We start from the raw sequence: 20,035 nt of genomic DNA, 5'->3' as shown, positions 1-20,035 counted from the left end.
CTGAGGCAGAAAGCATTGGAAGTACAAGGCGAAGGTAGAGTAGGAGGACGAAGAAGTTGCCAATGCAGCTGGGGCGAAGGGAGGGTTAGCATGACCAAAATGTGGAAAAATGTCTGCCTGCTACAACATCCAGCACCACCACCTGATATGGACCATCTTAGCAGGAGGCAGCGTTTCAGCAACATGGTGGAACAGTCTGCACCATTCAACTTCTGCTAGTTTGTGGATCTTCTATGATTTCCACAAGTCAGGCTTGTGGCCCTCCAGTTGATGTCCCCTGGCAAACCTGACGACATCTCCCTAATACCAGGGAGCATACCAGTTGTAAGGGATGAAGCTGTCCCACTTGTCCCAGCCTAGACCTCTCGATAGGGGCAGGAGAAAGAAGCAAGACATGGCCTTGCCTGCAGAGCCGTTTGCAGTTCTCAGAGTCCGGTGAACACTGTCACAAACAAAGCCGATTTGCAGTAAAGTGTGCAGGTCTGGAATGCCCTTCCCACCTTTACGGGGCCTTTGTACATGATGGCTCGCTTCACTCTGTCCATTTTGGATCCCTAACTAAAGCAAAACACTGTCCTGGTGATGGCCCTAGAAATGGTGGCAAGAGGGAGCCATGCCTGTGTGGTCTACTGTATAGCACAGGCAGAACTTCATTATGCAGGACAAATGCTTCTGACTTCCCGCAGTTGACTTTGGCCTGTGAAGCTTGTCCAAACTCCTCGTAGGTCTGGACGAGTGCAGTCACCGAATGCCGGTTAGTGTAGAAGATGGTCACGTCATCTATGTACAGCGAGCACTTGACCTCGTAGTGTCCTTGTCCTGGTGTGGTGATCCCTCTGATAGACTCTGCTCTATAACACAAACAAAAAGGAGAGGTGATAGAGGGAAGCCTTGTATGACCCCAAAGAGAACCGGGAGTGGTCAGTCTTCCAGCCGTTCACCATCACCATGCTATGGATATCAAGGTACATAAGGTTAACAAACTAGCAGAACCTCTTCCCCAGAACTAGTTTGCGCAGTTCTCTGCCCATGAATTCATGAGAGACTCGATCAAAGGCCTTCTCCTGATCAAGGCTGACCAGGGCTGCATGTACACTGTGGTCTTTGATGTAGCGGACTGTCTCTCACAAGGTCAAGAGTGTCTGTTACCAGGAATACTGCAGGTCTGGTCCGGATGGATGATCCTGCCAATGACCTTCAGCCAGTTGGCCAGTACCTTGGCGAGGATCTTATAGTCCACGTTCAAGAGAGAGATAGGACGCCAGTTTTTCAGGTCACATCTCTCCTCCTTCCGCTTATACAGGATCTTGAACATACCTTCCCTCAGTGAGTTCTAGCAGTTCCGGACAGATCCGTTCCCCCAGCACTACATAGAGCTCCGCTAGAAGGCCATCACTTCCCGGGGTCCTGCGAGACTTAAAGTATCTAGCAGTAGAGAGCAGCTCCCCCACTGTTAGTGGGACATCTATAGCCGTCGCACTGACAGGGTCAAGTTGGTTAGTGATACCTGACAGGAATTTATCGGCAGCTTCTGGGATGGTGGTCTTGGGGGAGTAGAGGTGGCTGTAGTAGTCTGTGACAACTCCCATCAGGTCCTCTTTCCCGGATCGCATGTTGCCCATCCTGTCCACCAGCTCATTCAGGGGCATGTGACCTGCGTGTAGCTTCTTGAAAAAGAATGATTTGCACCTCTGATCCTTTTCCATGTGTCCCATCTTAGAACGAAAGATGATTCCCCTGGATTCCTTCTCAAAGTGCCTTTTCAGGTTCTTCTTGGTTTCCTCCAGCTCCTCCTTCACGTCACAGCCGCAGTGGTAAAGGTCTTGCAGAGACTGCAACTCTTGCTGCAGCTTTCTGAAGACCCTCTTCCTCTCACGTGCCTGTTGTCGTTTGGCCTGAAAGAAACAGCGGAACTAGAGTTTAACATACTCCTACAAGTCAATGACTTCCGCCAGTATTTCCCCTTGTTTCAGCAGGGTGCAAATCAACTTCCAGGATCAAGGAGGGGGGACCCATTACCAAGGATACACTGGGCGTGAATGGCTCTGTGATCGGAGAAGGAATAGGGTACCATCAGGTGGCCATGCTACCTGACTGCCCGAGAGGTGAACACGAAGTCGATCCGAGAGCAAGGTGAGCCAACAGGCCGTCTCCATGTGTAATTTACAGAGCCGTTCCCCATGGAGCCCACTATGTCTCGCAAAGAAGCCTCGGTCACCATCTCGATCAGCAGTTGGGAGGCAACATTGAGCTTTCTCGAGGTGCCGGAGCAACACCCCTCTGCCTCGATCAAACAGTTGAAATCCCTGCCCATCACTACTGTCCTGGTGGTGGCAAGCTGAGGTCCTAGGGCCTGGAAAAGCTTTTTGGATGCATACACATTGATGAATCTAACCGGTTCACCTGCCCATGAGCCATCTACAACAAGAAGTCTACCGCAGATGAGTTTCTCGCAGAGTCAAGTGCAAAGGCATTCCCCCTGACGAGGATAGCCACCCCAGCGAACTTGCAGTCGCCACCCCCAGAACAGTACGAAGGCCCATGGGATCACTGGCGAATTGGTTATAGGTGTTGGCGGTGGGTAGGGCGCATTCCTGCAACATGAATACATCGTCAGCTTGAGGGGTGAGAAAAGCTAGTATCCTCTGGCATCTAAACCTATCCCTAATACTCCTCACATTGATGGAAAAAAGATTGAGATTAGCCATCATAGAGGTGAGAGAAAAAGTCAACGACACTGTCTAGTTACCATATTTCCATCCAGAAGCCTTGTTCATTCAGGATCTTGGTGGGCTCCCTTACCACCAGCAGAACTGCTTCAGGAATGTGGAGATGTTTTTCCCAGGGGTGTAGATGTTCCTGATGGATGACTGTTATCCATCTTTCTTCTTTCCTTACATTGCTGTTGTATAAGAATTTAGTGAATTCGGCCCTTGGAATGTCACCGTAGTCCAGTATCTTCTGCAGACCTCCATGGTTATGAAGGTTATGTAGAAAGTACAGTTCCAAAACTGGATGCCATAGGTTTTGCTTTTGGAGAACCCCTGATCCATCAGCATCTTCTTGACAAATATCCCATTGGGTATCTGCGGCCTCCTCCCATCCACTTCCTTAGGCTGCAGGGCCACAACATTCTGCATCCATGCATCCTGCCTTTGCTACTTGCTGTGGGCCCCTTGCTATGAGCAATCAAGGGTGCTAGCATCCTGGGGGGGGCTTGAAGTGCTGGTGGTGGTGGGGTTCCTCTTGGCTGATCCTGGGCCAAACTTCTAGTTTTTGCTGGTCGGGGACATGGCTTCCAGCAGGTTTGTTCCAAGTAAGTACTGTCTAACTCTGTACACCAAGACCGACAAGCAACAGGCCCAGATGCGGTCAGAGACTGGAACTCTTTCGTAACTAAGGGAACAGCTCTACACCCAATAGCAGCAGTGAGCTGAAGCCGATTTTAACAGACGATGCCCATTAGGCCAAGTGTAGGGGGTACCCAAAGCACCTGAGCCGTCAAGGTAGGCTGATAAGAACAGATACTACACTTGATCTTAGCTAAAAGGCTGAGAAGCGAGTAGGTCCATTCTTCGAGTGGACACAGCAAGCTCTTTTTCACTCTCCCTGTTCTAAAATTCTAATATATATATATATATATATATACACAGTACAGAGCAAAAGTTTGGACACATCTTCTCATTCAAAGAGTTTTCTTTATTTTCATGACTATGAAAATTGTAGATCCACACTGAAGGCATCAAAACTGAAGGTAAGCGAGAATGGTTCTTCTTACGTCGAGGCAATGGAACCTTTCTTCTTTCGCATTCTTAGGGGAGGTACAAAAGGAGGGAAGAATTATTTCCTGCTCTCTGTGAAACGGTGATACCACTTTTGGTAAGAAAGATGGGTCTAATTTCAGAATGACTCTGTCATCCAGAATCCTCAAGAATGGTTCTCTGATGGAGAGGGCCTGAATCTCCCCAATTCTACGAGCTGTGGTAATGGCTAGTAAGAAGACAGCTTTAAGGGAAAGCATTTTATCCGATAATTGGTCAATAGGTTCAAAGGGGGACCTACAAAGACTCTCTAAGACTACATTTAAGTCCCATGGGGGAACCGTCTGTCTAACAGTGGGTCTTAACCAGGAAATCGACTTAACAAACCTCCTAATCCACCTGTGGTCGGCCAGAGGGGTGTCGAGAAAACGACTCAAAGCCGAAATCTGGACCTTAAGGGTACTGGGCTTTAGGCCCAGGTCGAACCCTGCCTGTAAAAAGTCCAGAATGCAGCCTATAGACGGGACCGAGATTCCTGGATGAGTGTCTGCGAGCCATGATTTCGGCTCTGCTGCAAGGTTGAGATTACCTTATCTGAAAGGCCTTTACTTCTCAGGATCTGCCTTTCAGGATCCAGGCTGTTAGCTTTAACTTCCCGAGATTCGGGTGTTCCAGGGGCCCCTGAACGAGAAGGTCCTTCCTTGCTGGAAGGGTTATTGGGTCTCCTAGGAGTAAGTCCATCAACAGCGGAAACCAGGCTCTCTTCGGCCAGGCCGGGGCTATCAGGATAAGGGTCGCTGAGCAAGCCTTTAGTTTTTTCAGGACCAGTGGAATTAAAGGAAACGGAGGAAAGGCATAAGCTAATTCCATGTCCCATTTCTGGGATAAGGCGTCTACCCCCCGCGGATTGTCTCTGGGGTTCAGGGAGAAGAATTGATCTACCTGGGTGTTCCTTCTGGAGGCAAATAGGTCTATCTGTGGGAACCCCCATTGATGGCATATTTGAAGGAAAACTTCCCGGTTTAGACACCATTCGCCTGCATCGAGACAGTGTCTGCTCAGAAAGTCTGCCGCGGAGTTCTCTGCCCCCTTTAAGTGGACAGCTGTCACCGAGAGGACTTTCCTCTCTGCCCAGTGAAATTTTTTTTCTGATAAACCCTGAAGTAGAGGGTTCCTGGTCCCCCCCTGACGCTTCAGGTAACATACGGTGGTCACGTTGTCTGACAGAACTCTGATGTGGTGGTTGGAGAGAATATATTCGGCTGATATTAGTGTCTTCCATACCGCCTTCAGCTCCCTGTAATTTGACGATCTGCGGCTGTCCAGGCTGGACCATCTGCCCTGGAAGACCTGTCCCTCCAGATGGGCCCCCCAACCCACCTGGCTTGCATCCGTGGTGATGACTATAGAAGGAGAAGGGTTCCAGGCTACCCCCTTCTTTAGGTTTCCGGGATTGGTCCACCAGGATAGAGAATCCAGACACCGCTTTGTAAGCGTTACTTTCGAGTCTAAGGAATGATGATCCTTGTCCCAAGATGCCAGTACTGCGGACTGTAGGCTCCTGGAATGAAACTGGGCCCACGGGATCACTGAGATGCATGAAGTCATCAGGCCAAGGACCTTCATTGCCTCCCTTAGAGTATGACCCTTCTGTTTCTGGAAGGTCGTTATCTTTCTCCTTATCGACTCCTGCTTGGATTCTGGAAGGAAGGAGAATTGACTTTCTGTGTCCAAGAGAACACCTAAAAATTGCTTCCTGGTGTTTGGTACTAGGTCGGATTTGGGGTAATTTATCACCCAGCCTAGATCCTTGAAGAGGGCTAAGGTCTGATGAATACTGCCCTCCAGATTCTGTTTTGTGTCGGCCATAAGAAGAAAATCGTCCAAGTATGGAACAATCCTTATTTGCTGCTTTCTCAAATGCGCCACAATTTCCGTGATGACTTTTGTAAAGATTCGAGGGGCTGAAGAGATTCCAAAGGGGAGACACTGGAATTGATAATGAAGGACCGTCCCCTCCTGAATGACTGCAAACCTGAGATATTTCTGGTGTAGGGGGTGAATCGGGATGTGGTAATACGCATCCTTCAGGTCCAAGGTACATAGAAGGTCTCCCTCTGAAATCAACGGAATTGCCAACTTTATGGATTCCATCTTGAACTTGTGATAGATTATTGATTTGTTCAGGGACTTCAAATTGATAATTGTCCTGTAGGATCCATCTGGTTTTTTTATTAGAAAGAGACTTGAGTAATGACCCAGGAACTTCTGATTTTCCGGAACCTGGACAATAGCATTTAATTTTAACAGCTTCTGCACGTCCAGACCTAATTGATTTTGTTGACTCACTGAATGGACTTTTGTAACTAGGAATCTTTCCGGGGGAGGACCGCGGAATTCTAATTTTACCCCTTCTCGGATGGAATTTAGGTTCCACTGATTTTGGGTAATCCGAGTCCAGGATTCCCAAAATAAGCGGAGCCTGCCCCCTACTGGCCTGATGTCATTGCTTACTTGGGCCTGAGTTGGGATTGAAGAGGAAACCCCTACCTCTCCCTCCTTTAGGGTAGCTCCATCTACCCGGTTTACCTTTCCCTCTCTCTGAGGGTGTAGACTGTCTAGAGGTCTTACGAAAGGGCTGCACTGGCTTTTTTGCTTTTTCCTCCGGAAACCCTTTCTTTTTGTCTGCTGCGCTTTCCAAAATGGAATCGAGGACCTGGCCGAAAAGGTATGTTCCGGTGACGGGAATTGCGCATAGTTTGTTCTTAGAGGCAATGTCTCCTGTCCAGGATTTGAGCCAGAGGGCCCGTCTTGCTGTGTTCGTAAGAGCGTCGTTTCTAGCAGCAAAACGAATGGACTCTGCTGAGGCGTCCGCCATGAAGGATGCTGCAAATTTTAATAAAGGTAAGGACTCAAGAATTTCCTCCCTGGAGGTCTTCATCTTGAGATGCTCCTCCAGTTGCTCCAGCCATAAGCACATTGCTCGACCTACTGAGGTTGCTGAAATGTTAGCATTAATAGTGGCCGCTGAGGATTCCCAGGCCTTCTTCAGGAATCCATCCATTTTCCGGTCCATGGGGTCTTTTAATTGTGAGGAATCCTCGAATGGAATAGACGTCTTCTTCACCACCTTGGCCACCTGGATGTCGACTTTTGGAATTTCATCCCAAAGTTTAGTTTCCTCAGGATTGAAGGCCAGTCTGCTCTTGAATTCCCTGGGAATATAGAGTTTTTTGTCACCCTCTTCCCATTCATCTTTGATAAGATCTTGAAGATAATAATTCACCGGGAAAAGCTTCCTTTTCCTGGCCCTTCCGCCGAACATCTCGTCCTGTATAGAACGTTTCGGCTCCTCCTCCTCAACTGCCATGGTCTGTCTTACTGCAGTAAGGAGCGAGTCCAGTTGATCCGAGGAAAACAGGTATTTCCTAGGCTCCTCCGACACCGAAGGGGGGGATCTGATCCTCCAAATCGTCTGAAGGGTACCCGGTTTCTTCCTCTGAATCCGATACTAAGTGTACCCTGGTACGCTTGGACGGAGGGGAAGCGGGAACTGGAAGGGAAGGGGGCTGATTCATTCCGGCCGCCTGTACTTCCTCTCTGACGATGGTTCTCAGCTCTTCCAGGAAGGATGGTTGTTCTTCCTTCAGGATCTTTGCTAAGCAATCCATGCAGAGGGCCTTCCTATACGACTCAGACAGCTTTTTAGTGCATGTCGCACACTTCTTAGCTTTTTTCTTGGCGTCTCCATGCGGTCTATGTCCCGCCTCCTTTTCCACCTTAAAAGGGGGAGAAGGAGATATAAAACCAGCCTAGGGGGAACTATACACCTGCCAGCCGGATACCACTTACATTACTCTGGATGAGGGGGTCAGCTACCGCATCTAGCTTGCTCACACCTTGGGCCTCCATGATGCAACCGCCAAAGCACACATCACAGTGTTTATATAAGGGTCCTACCTTACAGGCCCTCCCCTCATCGCCGCCGGGACCGCCTCCTCTTCTGGGGGACTCTTCCTCAGAAAAATCGACCCCACATGCGAGGCCCCTAACCGAGGCCTCCAGCATGTATGCGCGCCGCCATCTTGGACGCGTCACTTCCGGGTCGCACAGGAAGTGACGCCGACCGCGTCATCGAGGAGGGCGGAGCCGCTGCTGAGCGCAGAGCTCCGTTGGAGAAGCCGCTCAGCGTCCAGGTACCTGCGGCCTGTTCCAAGGAAAAAAGGTACCGGACAAGCTAGGGGACCCCTTCCCAGAGTGGTGCTGGCTTTTAGGCCACACGGAGGCTGAAGAGGAGAGGCAAGAGCCCCCCGACCAGCCTCGGCCTAGTGCTTGTTCCCTACATTAGCAGGGATCCACTCACTGCTCCTATCCCAGTAGGGACAGGAAGAACACTAGTGGGAGGGTAGGGGAGGGGCCTTTTAACCTCTCACGCTTCCTGTCCCTACAGAGATCCAATAGGACATCCTCCAGTGGGTACTGTCATGGAGGGACGTCCTGGAAATATGTCTTCTAGATTCTTCAAAGTAGCCACCTTTTGCTTTGATTACTGCTTTGCACACTCTTCACAGGTGTGCCCTGTCAGGTTTAATAAGTGGGATTTCTTGCCTTATAAACCAGCATGGCTACCACAGCATCTTGCAGCGGAATGCTATTCCATCCGGTTTGCGTTTAGTTGGACCATCATTTATTTTTCAACAGGACAATGACCCCAAACACACCTCCAGGCTGTGTAAGGGCCATTTGACCATGAAGGAGAGTGATTGGGTGCTGCGCCAGATGACCTGGCCTCCACAGTCACCGGACCTGAACCCAATCGAGATGATTTAGGGTGAGCTGGACCGCAAAGTGAAGGCAAAAGGGCCAACAAGTGCTAAGCATCTCTGGGAACTCCTTCAAGACTGTTGGAAGACCATGTCGAGCCGCCGGGCTAATTGGAGTATCGTCCTCTGTATTACCTCTCTTCCTCCTCGCTCCTCTGCTGCAGCTGACTGACGTGCGGCGTGGTGTTGGCGCTGGGCCGCCGGGCTGATTGGAGTCCCGCCCTCCGTATTACTCTGGCTTGATGTCTTGCCCCTGAAATCGGCGCTCCACCTGGTGACCTGCGGTTTGGATGGACCGGTGGCGGGCTCTCTGCCATTGAGCAGCGGGTGTGTGGCGTGCAGCGGGACTGCACTGCGGCCGGCCAACATTGCACAGGAATACCTAAAGAGCCTCAGGAGGGTGGACGCGACTGGCTGTGTGTGTCAACAGCAGACTTCAGAGACACTGAAGAGTGGGATCGCATCCATTGTCTGTTAATTGGAGCCATTCACGGATTTGGGTCCATGGACTGACCACGCTGAGGATGGGCAAGTAGGGTGAAAGTCACCCGGTTGACTGTTTAACACTGCTATAAACATCTAACTAACTTACTAACCATATAAAAAAAGGTCTTCAACTGTGAAGTCACCGTGGGCAGCTCTTTTAATAATATTAACAAAGGAATACCTCTGAATGATCTAAGGGGTACAAGTGACTCCTTGGCTCTAGTTAGAGGGGCCCACTATTACATCTAAAGGGCCACTCTGAAGGAGCCGTGGAGTCGGGGGGGGGAAAAAACACCGTGACCTAGGCCAGACCGGCCAGTTATTGTCATAGATTATTGCGGTTGTCCAAAGGTGTGAATATGGCCCCCAAAGCTCAAAATAGGAAATCTCTGGGCACTACGTCCCCAAAAGGGTCAGAAAATAAAAGCCCTAGACCCAATATAGACAGGTATCTAAGATCCTCCCCCACAAAAACAACAGGTACATTGCCTAGAAAAACCGTAACGCCCTCCGACTATAGTGATAAGGAAGATATGGATACATTCGCGTATGGAAACAATTGAGCAAAAATTGGGGGACATCTTTGACACTTTAAAAATTACTAACCGAGCCTTAGGAACACTTACAACTACTGTATGCTCTATGCAAACTGATATCTCTCTTCTCAGGGACGATATGGACAAAATTCGCTGTAGGGTAAAAGAAACGGAACAATCCTTAACTGCCACTAAAAATGAAGTCACCTCAATGGGAAAAAAAATTGAAAGGATTGATTTAGAGCATAGGGCCCTCAAAGAAAAATTGACCGACTTAGAGGATAGGTCACGCAGGGGGAACACCCGAATGATAGGCTTCCCTGAAGGATCAGAGGGGGGCGACCCGGGGGGATTTATACAGCAATGGTTGGGGGGACTCCCTGGTCTGAGAATCCTTTTCATCATTATTTATGGTTGAACAAGCACATAGAGCCCCCAACAAAAGGCCGCCCCCTGGCGCCCCTCCACGCAGCCTTCTTGCTAAATGATGTGCGTTAGCAATCGAGATTAAATATTGCGTCGAAAAAGAGAGCTAGGCAATTTGGTGTATAACGGAAATCAAATTTCGATCTACCCTGATTATTCTTTCTTTCTCTACCCAGATTAAGATTAGGGAGATTAAGAAACGTCTTATTAATGCTTATATTAAATATTCAATGTTATTCCTGGCCAAATTAAGAATAGTATATAATGACTCTGTTCCCTTTTTCACAAGCTCTGAGGAGGCTTCTGCTTGGTTGGACGCCAGGGGGATATGAGATATGAGAACATCTGCTGCACAGTGCTTGGTTCTCCTTTTCCCACTTTTTTCCCTTTGTGGCCTACTACGAATTATTTATTTAAACGCCATTTTGCCTTGGGGTCTAAGTTGTTTTTCTCACTGTATATATAGTGGGTAGGAAAGTGGGAGGGATGAGGGGAGGAGAGGGGGGTAGGAGGCCTAGGCGATGTGTAAGAGGAGCATGGGTCTTAACTGTCTCGTGCACCATGGGAGGGGGAGGTGGGGATGGGGAGGGTTGTTTCACTGCTGCGGGATCCAATATAGAGTCAGAAGGGGAGCGCAATGGGATGGACCATCCTCCAATATAGGGTAAATGGCACAGATCTTGACATGGAATGTCCGCGGATTGGCGGACAAACTCAAACGGAGGGTGGTCCATGATACCATCTTTAGACACCTACCTGCCATTGTGGGGCTGTTGGAGACTCATTTAACTCCTGAAAAAATGCACTATTTTGCACTATATGCAAAAATCCTGGACGCAGTACGAGTACCACTCCCACTACTAGATATAACCTTCTAAATATAACTCCCATGATTAATAAGGTGAAGGAAAAGATTCAAACTTGGCAGAAGTTGCCTCTGTCACAGGCAGAAAGGATTGCACTGGTTAGGATGGTGATCCTCCCTATCGCCCTATACCCCTTGACAGCATGTCCAATATGGATTGACGATTTTTTTTTCGGGCTGCTAGATGGACTGCTAAATGAGCTAATCTGGGGGAAGGGAAGGGTTAGGATCAAGCAAAAATATCTCTGTCTTTCTGAGAGAGATGGTGGCCTCTCCCTTCCATTCCTGCAGGGATACTACATTGCAGCTCAGATAAGGTGGTGGGTGGGACGAGGGGGGGGGGGGGGACCACCAGTCTGCAACGCTGCTGAATATCCTGTCAAGGGACTTTCAGGGGCCTTATGGAGAAATGTTTTCTATTTTGGAGACTGGGCATCCAGGAAAAAGGAAAAAACTGTGTTTAATCAGTGATACGCTAGATAGGGTCTGGAATAAAAATAAAAAGATATTGGGTGTAAGCAGTCCCACACTTTTCACTCCACTTTGGTACAATCACAATCTAAAAGAGTTTAGGCTAATTGAAGACTATAAGTATTGGAATTCACGCAGCATCAATAGTTTAACCCAAATTATATCACATAGTAGTATTATCCCTTTTGATGAATTAATAAAGGGTACAAATGTCACCTTCTTAGATAGATATAGATATGCACAAATTAGTCATGCATAAACAAACACTCAGGATAAAGATTCTTTGGACGTTAGTGCAAACTCCTTTTTGGACTATTGTTTTAAATTTAGGGACACACAACTCACTCTCTCACAAATATATCTTAGATTTCGGGACTGCTTAGGTGAAATAACTTTTAAAAGCAAGGGAGGCTGGGAAGCTGAATTAGGCGCAAGAAGTGCTGTTGATTGGGATACAGTATATCGAAATATAAAAAAAGCATCAATATCCCAAAAATATAGATTAATCAAGTTCAGGATTGTACATCGCCTGTATTACTCCCCAGCCTTCCTCACCAAAATATATAGGGAAAGAAGGGATACGTGTTGGAAGTGCTTGGCTGAAAACGCCGGTCTAACTCATATGCTATGGAATTGCCCAGAAATAAGTGGATTCTGGACCAGCATCTATGAAGAACTACATAGCAGATAAAAGATTAAACTGAACCGCTGTTTTATGCAGGCAATATTAGGTATTTTCTCCCCTATGGATTTAACGCCCTATCAGATTAGAATCTCTTTGGAGAGCTTCATGGTCGCAAAGGCCTTGATTCTTAAACACTGGGGCACAAAAAATAGCCCTACTAACTTTGAGTGGAGGGCTCGGATAGACACCATTGATGCTATAGAAGACTGGTAAGAAAAGCAGAGTGATTCTAGAAAGGGTGGGTCCTTAATATCTTCTATTTGCTCTATAAAGCCTGGATGTTTGTTGCATCGGGGAACAACCACGAGCAACAGCAGGAGACAGCCGGATCCCGCAGCAGTGAACCAACGGCTGGGTGTATAAGGGGGCTAATTATATGAATTGGTGTATGATTATGTGTGTTTTTTTTAAACTATATGTAATGGAATTTATATTCTTGGCTTAGGAAAACAATAAAGATTAATAAAAAAAATTAAAAAAAATAAAGTTAAGTAGCTAATTTTCAAGTACCCAAAAAAAAAAAAAAAAAAATGATAACTTCTGCCTGATCGCACGTCCCTGTGACGTCCACCATCCATTTGGATATCTTCGCTATCAACTTTCAATGTTTTTTTTTTGAGCCTACCATGTTGATCACGGTTATCGGTGAATCAGGGTTCCACACCGGAGAGGGAGATAAATGGTTTACATTTTTTTTTTGATCGAGCAGAAATATGGGAAAAGTTATTGAAGCGCAAATGTGGTTCAAATTATTGAAGCGCAAATGTGGTTCAAATTATTGAAGCGCAAATGTGGGACAAATTATTAAAGCGCAAATGTGGGACAAATTATTAAAGCGCAAATGTGGGACAAATTTGGCTGTGATTGGCCAGCGCTGCAGCCTAGGAGAAGGAGACGCCCACAGGACAAGGGCAGACATCGCCTACTATAACTTACAGAGCGGAGATACTGGAGGGCATAACGGGAGAACGGAGCGGCGCCCGGGGATAATAGTAAGTGCAGTGAGATCCCCGGGAGCCGCTCTACATGTCAGCATACTTAGTTCACGTTGTTTTTACAGGTGAAAGGTCCTCTTTAAAGGGCAAATGTGGGACAAATTATTGAAGCACAAATGTGGGACAACTTGTTAAAGTTTAAGCATTGAATGAAAGGACGTGGCGAGCATGAATTAAAGAAGAATTTCTGAAATTTTATTCCCTGTCACCTATGCAGAGCAGGGGTTTCTATCCGGCAAAATTTTAAAAATGTCACCTGACAATATAACAGACGATATTTAGAAATTTATGTTCCTGTCACCTATGCAGAGGTGCCCCTGTGACGTCCACCATCCATTTGGATATCTTCTCTATCAACCTTCAATGTTCTTTTCTAAGCCTACCATGTTGATCACGGTTATCGGCGAATCAGGGTTCCACGCCGGAGAGGGAGTGTGAGAAAAAGAGACCGCATGCAAGGGAGATAAATGGATTTTTTTTGATCAAGCAGAAATATGGGAAAAGTTATTGAAGCGCAAATGTGGGAAAAATTATTGAAGCGCAAATGTGAGACAACTTGTTAAAGTTTAGGCATTGAATGAAAGGAGGTGGCGCGCATGAATTAAAGAATAATTTCTGAAATTTTATTCCCTGTCACCTATTCACGTCCAAAATGTTAAAATGTCAACCCAAGAATGTAACAGAAAAATTTGGGAAATGTATTAACCTGTCTACTTGGTAGAGCAGGGGTCTATGACAGAAAAAAATTGTTTAATGTCACCTGAAAATGTAAAATAAAAATTTGAGAAATTTATTAAGCTGTCAACTAGGTAGAGGCGGGGTACATCACACCCAAAAATTGGTTAATTTTACCCGAAAATGTAACAGACAAATTAGTGAATATTTTTAACCTGTCTACTACGTATAGCAGTGGTACATCACACCAAAAAATTGGTGAATCTCACCCGAAAATGTAACAGACAAATAAAATCTGTACAAATAAAAAAAAAATATTAGATTTATGAGGTGGAGGTCCATATGGAGTAGGAGTTTGAGGAGGCGGTGGACGTAGGTGGAAGCAGCGTTGGAGGAGGACGAGGTAGCCAACACTGGTTTTTGGTTTTAATTTTTTTTATTTATTAGGGTACCTTCCAAAAGAGTGTGAAATATCCAAAATACAAGAATGAGCAATTGCGCTGTAGTATAGCAATGGCTGGTTAAGGCCGGTCTATTCTGCACAAGGTATGGACAGGTCTGGTTCATTTTAATGAACGTGAGCTTGTCCACATTGGCTGTGGACAGGCGGCTGCGCTTGTCTGGGATGACGCCTCCTGCCGTGCTAAACACACGTTCAGATAATACACTGGCTGCAGGGCAGGCTAGCACCTCCAAGACGTAAAGGGCGAGCTCAGGCCATGTGCCCAATTTGGAGACCCAGAAGTTGAAGTAGGCAGACCCGTCATTCAGTACGTGTAGGCGTGTGCACACATACTGCTCCACCATGTTGGTGAAATGCTACCTCCTGCTAAGACGTTCCATATCAGCTGGTGGTGCTGGTTGTTGTGGCGTGCTGACAAAGCTTTTCCACATTTCAGCCATGCTAACCCTGCCTTCTGAGGTGCTGGCGGGGCCCCAGCTGCGTTGGCGACCTCTGCCTTCGCCTTGTGCTTCCACTGTGTCCCCGCTGTCAGGTGGGAATGCCACCAGCAGAGCGTCTACCAGCGTGCGCTTGTACTTGTGCATCTTACGATCATGCTCCAGTGAGGGAATTAAGGATGATACGTTGTCCTTGTAACGGGGATCAAGCAGAGTGGCCACCCAGTAATCAGCACACGTTAGAATGTGGGCAACTCGGCGGTCGTTGCGGAGATACTGCAGCATGTAATCAATCGCTCCTGTGTGCCAGGCTGCCCAGAGGCAACGAAAAGCTGTCCTCTGTGGGAGGTGTATCATCTGTGTCCTCTGTATCCCTCCCATCCACGCACCAGTGATGGCCATGAGCTGGTCTGGGTGTCACCCTGCTGTGAACATGGTTCCTCCACCTCCATCTCCTCCTCTACCTCGTCATCCTCCAGAACTGTGCCCTGGCTGGACAATTGTGTACCTGGCGTTTGTGGGTGCAGGAACTCACCCTCGGAGCCACTTGAGAATGACTTGCCGGAAACCCTACGAAATGATTCCTCTTCCTCCTTCTCCTCCTGTGCCACATCCTCTTCCATAATCACCAGCAACATTTTTTCAAGGAGGCATAGAAGTGGGATAGTAACGCTGAGAACGGTGTTATCGGCACTGGCCATGTTGGTGGAGTACTCGAAACAGAGCAACAAGGAATACAGGTCTCGCATGGAGGCCCTTTCATTGGTGGTAAAGTGGTGCTGTTCCGCAGAGCGACTCACCCGTGCGTGCGGCAGCTGAAACTCCACTATCGCCTGCTGCTGCTCGTACAGTCTGGCCAGCATGTGCAAGGTGGAGTTCCACCTTGTGGACACGTCACATATGAGGGGGTGAGCGGGAAGGCTGAAGTTACGCTGCAGCACTGATAGGCGAGCAGCAGCAGGGTGAGCTCTGACATATCGGGGTAATTTTAAGGAATCTCTGCACCACCAAATTAAGCACATGCGCCAGGCAAGGGATGTGCGTCAAACTGGCTAGTCCCAGAGCTGCTACGAGCTTGAGGTTCACTGGCACCAACCACTCATCGGTCTGTTGTTCAAGGCCTGTCCACAGCTCCACAGCTCCATGCACCAAACTGCTATCTGCCTCTGCATTTACCTAGTGTGCTGTTATGGAGATATAACGTCCCTGACCGTGCTTACTGGTCCACATATCCGTAGTGAGGTGCACCTTGCCACAGATGTCGTTGCGCAGTGCACACCTGATTTTGTCCCCCACTTAGTTGTGCAGGGAAGGGATAGCTCGCCTGGAAAAGTATTGGCGGCTGGGCACGACGTACTGTGGGACAGCCACCGCCATAAGGCCTTTAAAACTCTCCGTCTCCACCAGACGGAATGACAGCATTCCAAAGGCCAGTAATTTAGAAATGCTGGCATTCAGGGCTAGGGATTGCTGGTGGGTAGGGGGGTACTTCCTCTTCCTCTCCAGTGTTTGGGAGATGGAGATCTGAACGCTTCCGTGGGACATTGTGGAGATGCTTGGTGACCCAGTTGATGGTGTTGCTGACAGATCCTCTGTTTGCGGGGGGGCACTGTCACTCCAGAGGTGGATGAAGAGGCCAAGACTGCAGCAGCAGAGGAAGCAGGAGGAGCCAAAGACCTTTCTTGGTTTTTGAGGTGTCTACTTTACTTCAGCTCGTCCTTTGCACTTACATGCCTGGTCATGCAGGTTGTGCTCAGGTTGAGAACGTTTATGCCTCGCTTCAGGCTCCGATTGAACAACGTGCAAGCCACTCGTGTCTTGCACATTGTCTGAAGAACTGCCACACCAGAGAACTCCTTGGAGCTGGCTTTGGTGTGCTCAGTCCCTTGCTGCGGTGGGCAGTCTAGGGGACGTCTGCTCTGCTTTTGCACCCTGCTTCCTCTTCTGCTGTGCTGGTGGCTCTGTGCGACCACCGCCTCTTCCTCCGAACTACATAGGTCACTAGCATAACCTTGATTCCATGTGGGGTTGAGGACCTCATCGTCCTACACATCCTCTTCCACCCAGTCTTCACCCCTGCCCTCCTTGTCAGTCTGCACACTTTCGAAAGCCCTGGCAGTTGGCACCTGTGTTTCGTCATCATCCGAGACGTGCTGCGATGGTCCTCCCATGTACTTATCTTGAAACATAAGTGGTTGGGCATCGGTGCACTCAATATCTTCCACTTCTGGGGCAGGGATAGGTGGATGGGCCTGGGAAACCCTGCTAACAGAGTCATCAAAAAGCAGAAGAAACTGCTGCATAACTTAAGGCTCAGACTGCTTGGCTGATTTGCAAGGGGGTGAGGTGAAAGACTGATGGACATCGTTGCAGGTGCCAACTCTAATCTTTCAGCAGGAGACTGGGTGGGAGACAATGTGAAGGAACTGAAGGCACTGTCAGCAACCCAATCTACTATTGCCTGTACTTGTTCTGGCCTCACCATTCGTAGAGCCGCATTAGGCCCGACCAAATACCGCTGCAGGTTCTGTTGCCTACTCATACCTGAGGAAGGGGTTCCACTTGTTCATGTAACTGGCACAGATCGACCACGTCCTCTCCCTCCAACAGGAGCTCCACCAGCAGCACAACGACCTGGGCCACGTCCCTTATTTGACACTCTCCTCATATTTCTCAAATTTAGGATCTTGCCCTATATGGGTTTTTAATTAATAGCAGAATAGAACGACAGTATGTAAAGGTTGTATCTCACACATACAGATGCAGACTAGGCCGCAATTAACGTTTTTTGCCCAAAAAGGGTGTTTTATTAATAGAAGAATATAACCACAGTATCTAACGTGTGTATCTCACACGTACAGATCCAGACTAGGCCGCAATAAAAACAATTGCCCAAAATGGCTGCTTTTTAAATAACTGAATAAAACCACAGTATTTAAAGGGTGTATCTCACACGTACAGATGTAGACTAGGCCGCAATTAAAGTTTTTTGCCCAAAATGGGTGCTTTTTTTATAACAGAATATGACAGCAGTATATAACCCCTGATGCAGCAAGGGCTATAAAATGGTGTATTTTGCCCAAAAAGGGTGTTTTATTAATAGAAGAATATTACCACAGTATCTAAAGTGTGTATCTCACAATAACATATGCAGCAAAGGCTGCAAAATTTATTTTTTTGCCCAAAATGGTTGTTTGTTTAATAACTGAATATGACAGCAGTATATAACCCTTGAATTTCACACGTGCTGATGCAGCAAGGGCTGTAAAAGTGTGTATTTTGCGCAAAAAGGGTGTTTTATTAATAGAAGAATATAACCACAGTATCTAAAGTGTGTATCTCACACGGACTAATCCAACTAGGCCGCAATTTAAGTTTTTTGCCCAAAATGGTTGTTTTTCAAATAACTGAATAGAACCACAATATCTAAAGGGTTTATCTCACACGTACTGATCCAGACTAGGCCGTGATGGGCAAGGAGTGATGGGTGAAGTCAAACTAAATAGGGGGAGGTAAAGGTCACATGATCCACACCTGAACAGGAGGTGTCGACATACACGCAACACACAGACAAAGTGAAACCAAAAGATGCTGTCAGATCACTAATGAGCAGATAATCTTTCAGACCTTCTCAAACCTGTCACCGGTGTGACAGTACCCCCCCCCCCCTCTTCTACGGGTGACCTCCGGGCAGGATGAGCTCTGTGGAATGCTCTCACCAGACAACTAGCATTAACATCGGTCACTGGAACCCACATCCTCCCCTCTGGATCGTACCCTCTCCAATGAACGAGATACTGGAGGGATCTCCGGAGAACTCGGGAGTCCACAATCCTGCTGATCTGAAATTCCAAATTGCCGTCCACCATGACAGGAGCAGGAGGCAAGGAGGACGACTCAACAGGTTCAACACATTTCTTTAACAACGATTTATGAAATACATTATGGATTTTTAATGCCTGAGGAAATTCAAGACTGAAGGCTACAGGGTCATCTTATATGGACCAATAAATCTTGGTCCCAACTTCCAAGAAGGTACCTTAAGTTTAATGTTTCTTGTAGACAGCCACACAGAATCACCCACTCTCAGGTCCGGACCACTCATACCTGTTGCCCATCTTTTCCAGGTTATTTTCCGCCAAATAGAAGACAAAGAAGAGGAAAATCGTTCCTCCTCAGGAATGCCGGAATTATGAGCACCATAAAATGTACCAAACTGTGGATGGTACCCATATGCCCCAAAAAATGGCGACTTATCAGTTGATTCCTGTCTACGGTTATTTATAGCAAACTCAGCTAACAACAAAAATGAAGACCACTCTTCCTGATTCTCGGAAACAAAACATCTCAAGTAAGTCTCCAGATTCTGATTGGTGCGAACTGTCTGTCAGTTCGACTGAGGATGAAAAGCCGAAGAGAAGGACAATTGTACACCCAGACGAGTACAGAATGCTCTCCAGAATCTGGAAACAAACTGAGTCCCTCTATCAGACACCACATCAGAGGGAATGCCATGTAGTTTCACGATGTTGTAGACAAACACCTGCGCAAGAGTTTTAGCATTGGGTAGACTAGGTAATGCAATAAAGTGTGCCATTTTACTAAATCGACAACCACCAGAATCATGGTCTTTCCTGAAGAATTTGGTAAATCTGTGATAAAATCCATGGACAAATGGGTCCAAGGTCTGCAGGGGATGGGCAATGGAAGCAGAGATCCGGAAGCCCAAGTATGTGTCACCTTAGCATGTGCACAGGTACCACAGGCTGACACATAGTCCTCAATACACTTACGCAATCCCAGCCACCAGAATCTGCGAGAGATGAGATCGATAGTCTATCTGCTCCCAGGGTGCCCAGCAAGCACCGTACAGTGATGTTCCTCGAACACCTTGTGACGTAATTCGGAGGGAACAAACAATTTCCCCTGAGGACAAGAGTCCAGAGCATCCTCCTGTGCCTCCAACACCCTGGCCTCGAGATCAGGATAAAGAGCGGAAATAACTACCCCTTCAGATAAAATGGGACTAGGGTCATTAGACTCACCCCCCACAGGAAAGCTACGTGACAAAGCATCCACCTTGACGTTCTTAACCCCAGGGCAGCAAGTGACGATGAAGTTAAATCTGGTGAAAAACAATGACCAGCTGGCCTGCCTTGGGTTCAGTCGCTTAGCCGACTCCAAGTAGGCCAGATTCTTGTGATCCGTAATTACCGTAATAGGATGAATTGCTCCTTCCAACCAATGCCGCCATTCTTCGAACACCAACTTAATGGCCAGCAATTCCCTATTACCCACATCATAATTCCTTTCAGCAGTCGAAAGTTTTTTTGAGAAAAATGCACATGCGCGCCATTTACTGGGTGAAGGACCCTGCGACAATATTGCTCCTACCCCAACCTCTGACCCGTC

At 47.5% G+C, this 20,035-nt stretch overlaps 1 pseudogene; it reads right to left on the bottom strand.

The window, feature by feature from the left end:
• Positions 1 to 3,398: 3,398 nt before the first annotated feature.
• Positions 3,399 to 3,563, bottom strand: LOC122921154 (annotated as a pseudogene).
• Between the last annotated feature and the right edge of the window lie 16,472 nt (positions 3,564 to 20,035).

Source organism: Bufo gargarizans, chromosome 10 (genome assembly GCF_014858855.1).
Source record: "Bufo gargarizans isolate SCDJY-AF-19 chromosome 10, ASM1485885v1, whole genome shotgun sequence".
In the NCBI taxonomy this organism is placed as follows: Eukaryota; Metazoa; Chordata; class Amphibia; order Anura; family Bufonidae; genus Bufo; species Bufo gargarizans.
Note: the sequence above shows the minus strand (reverse complement) of the source record. Positions and strands in the feature narration are given on the sequence as shown.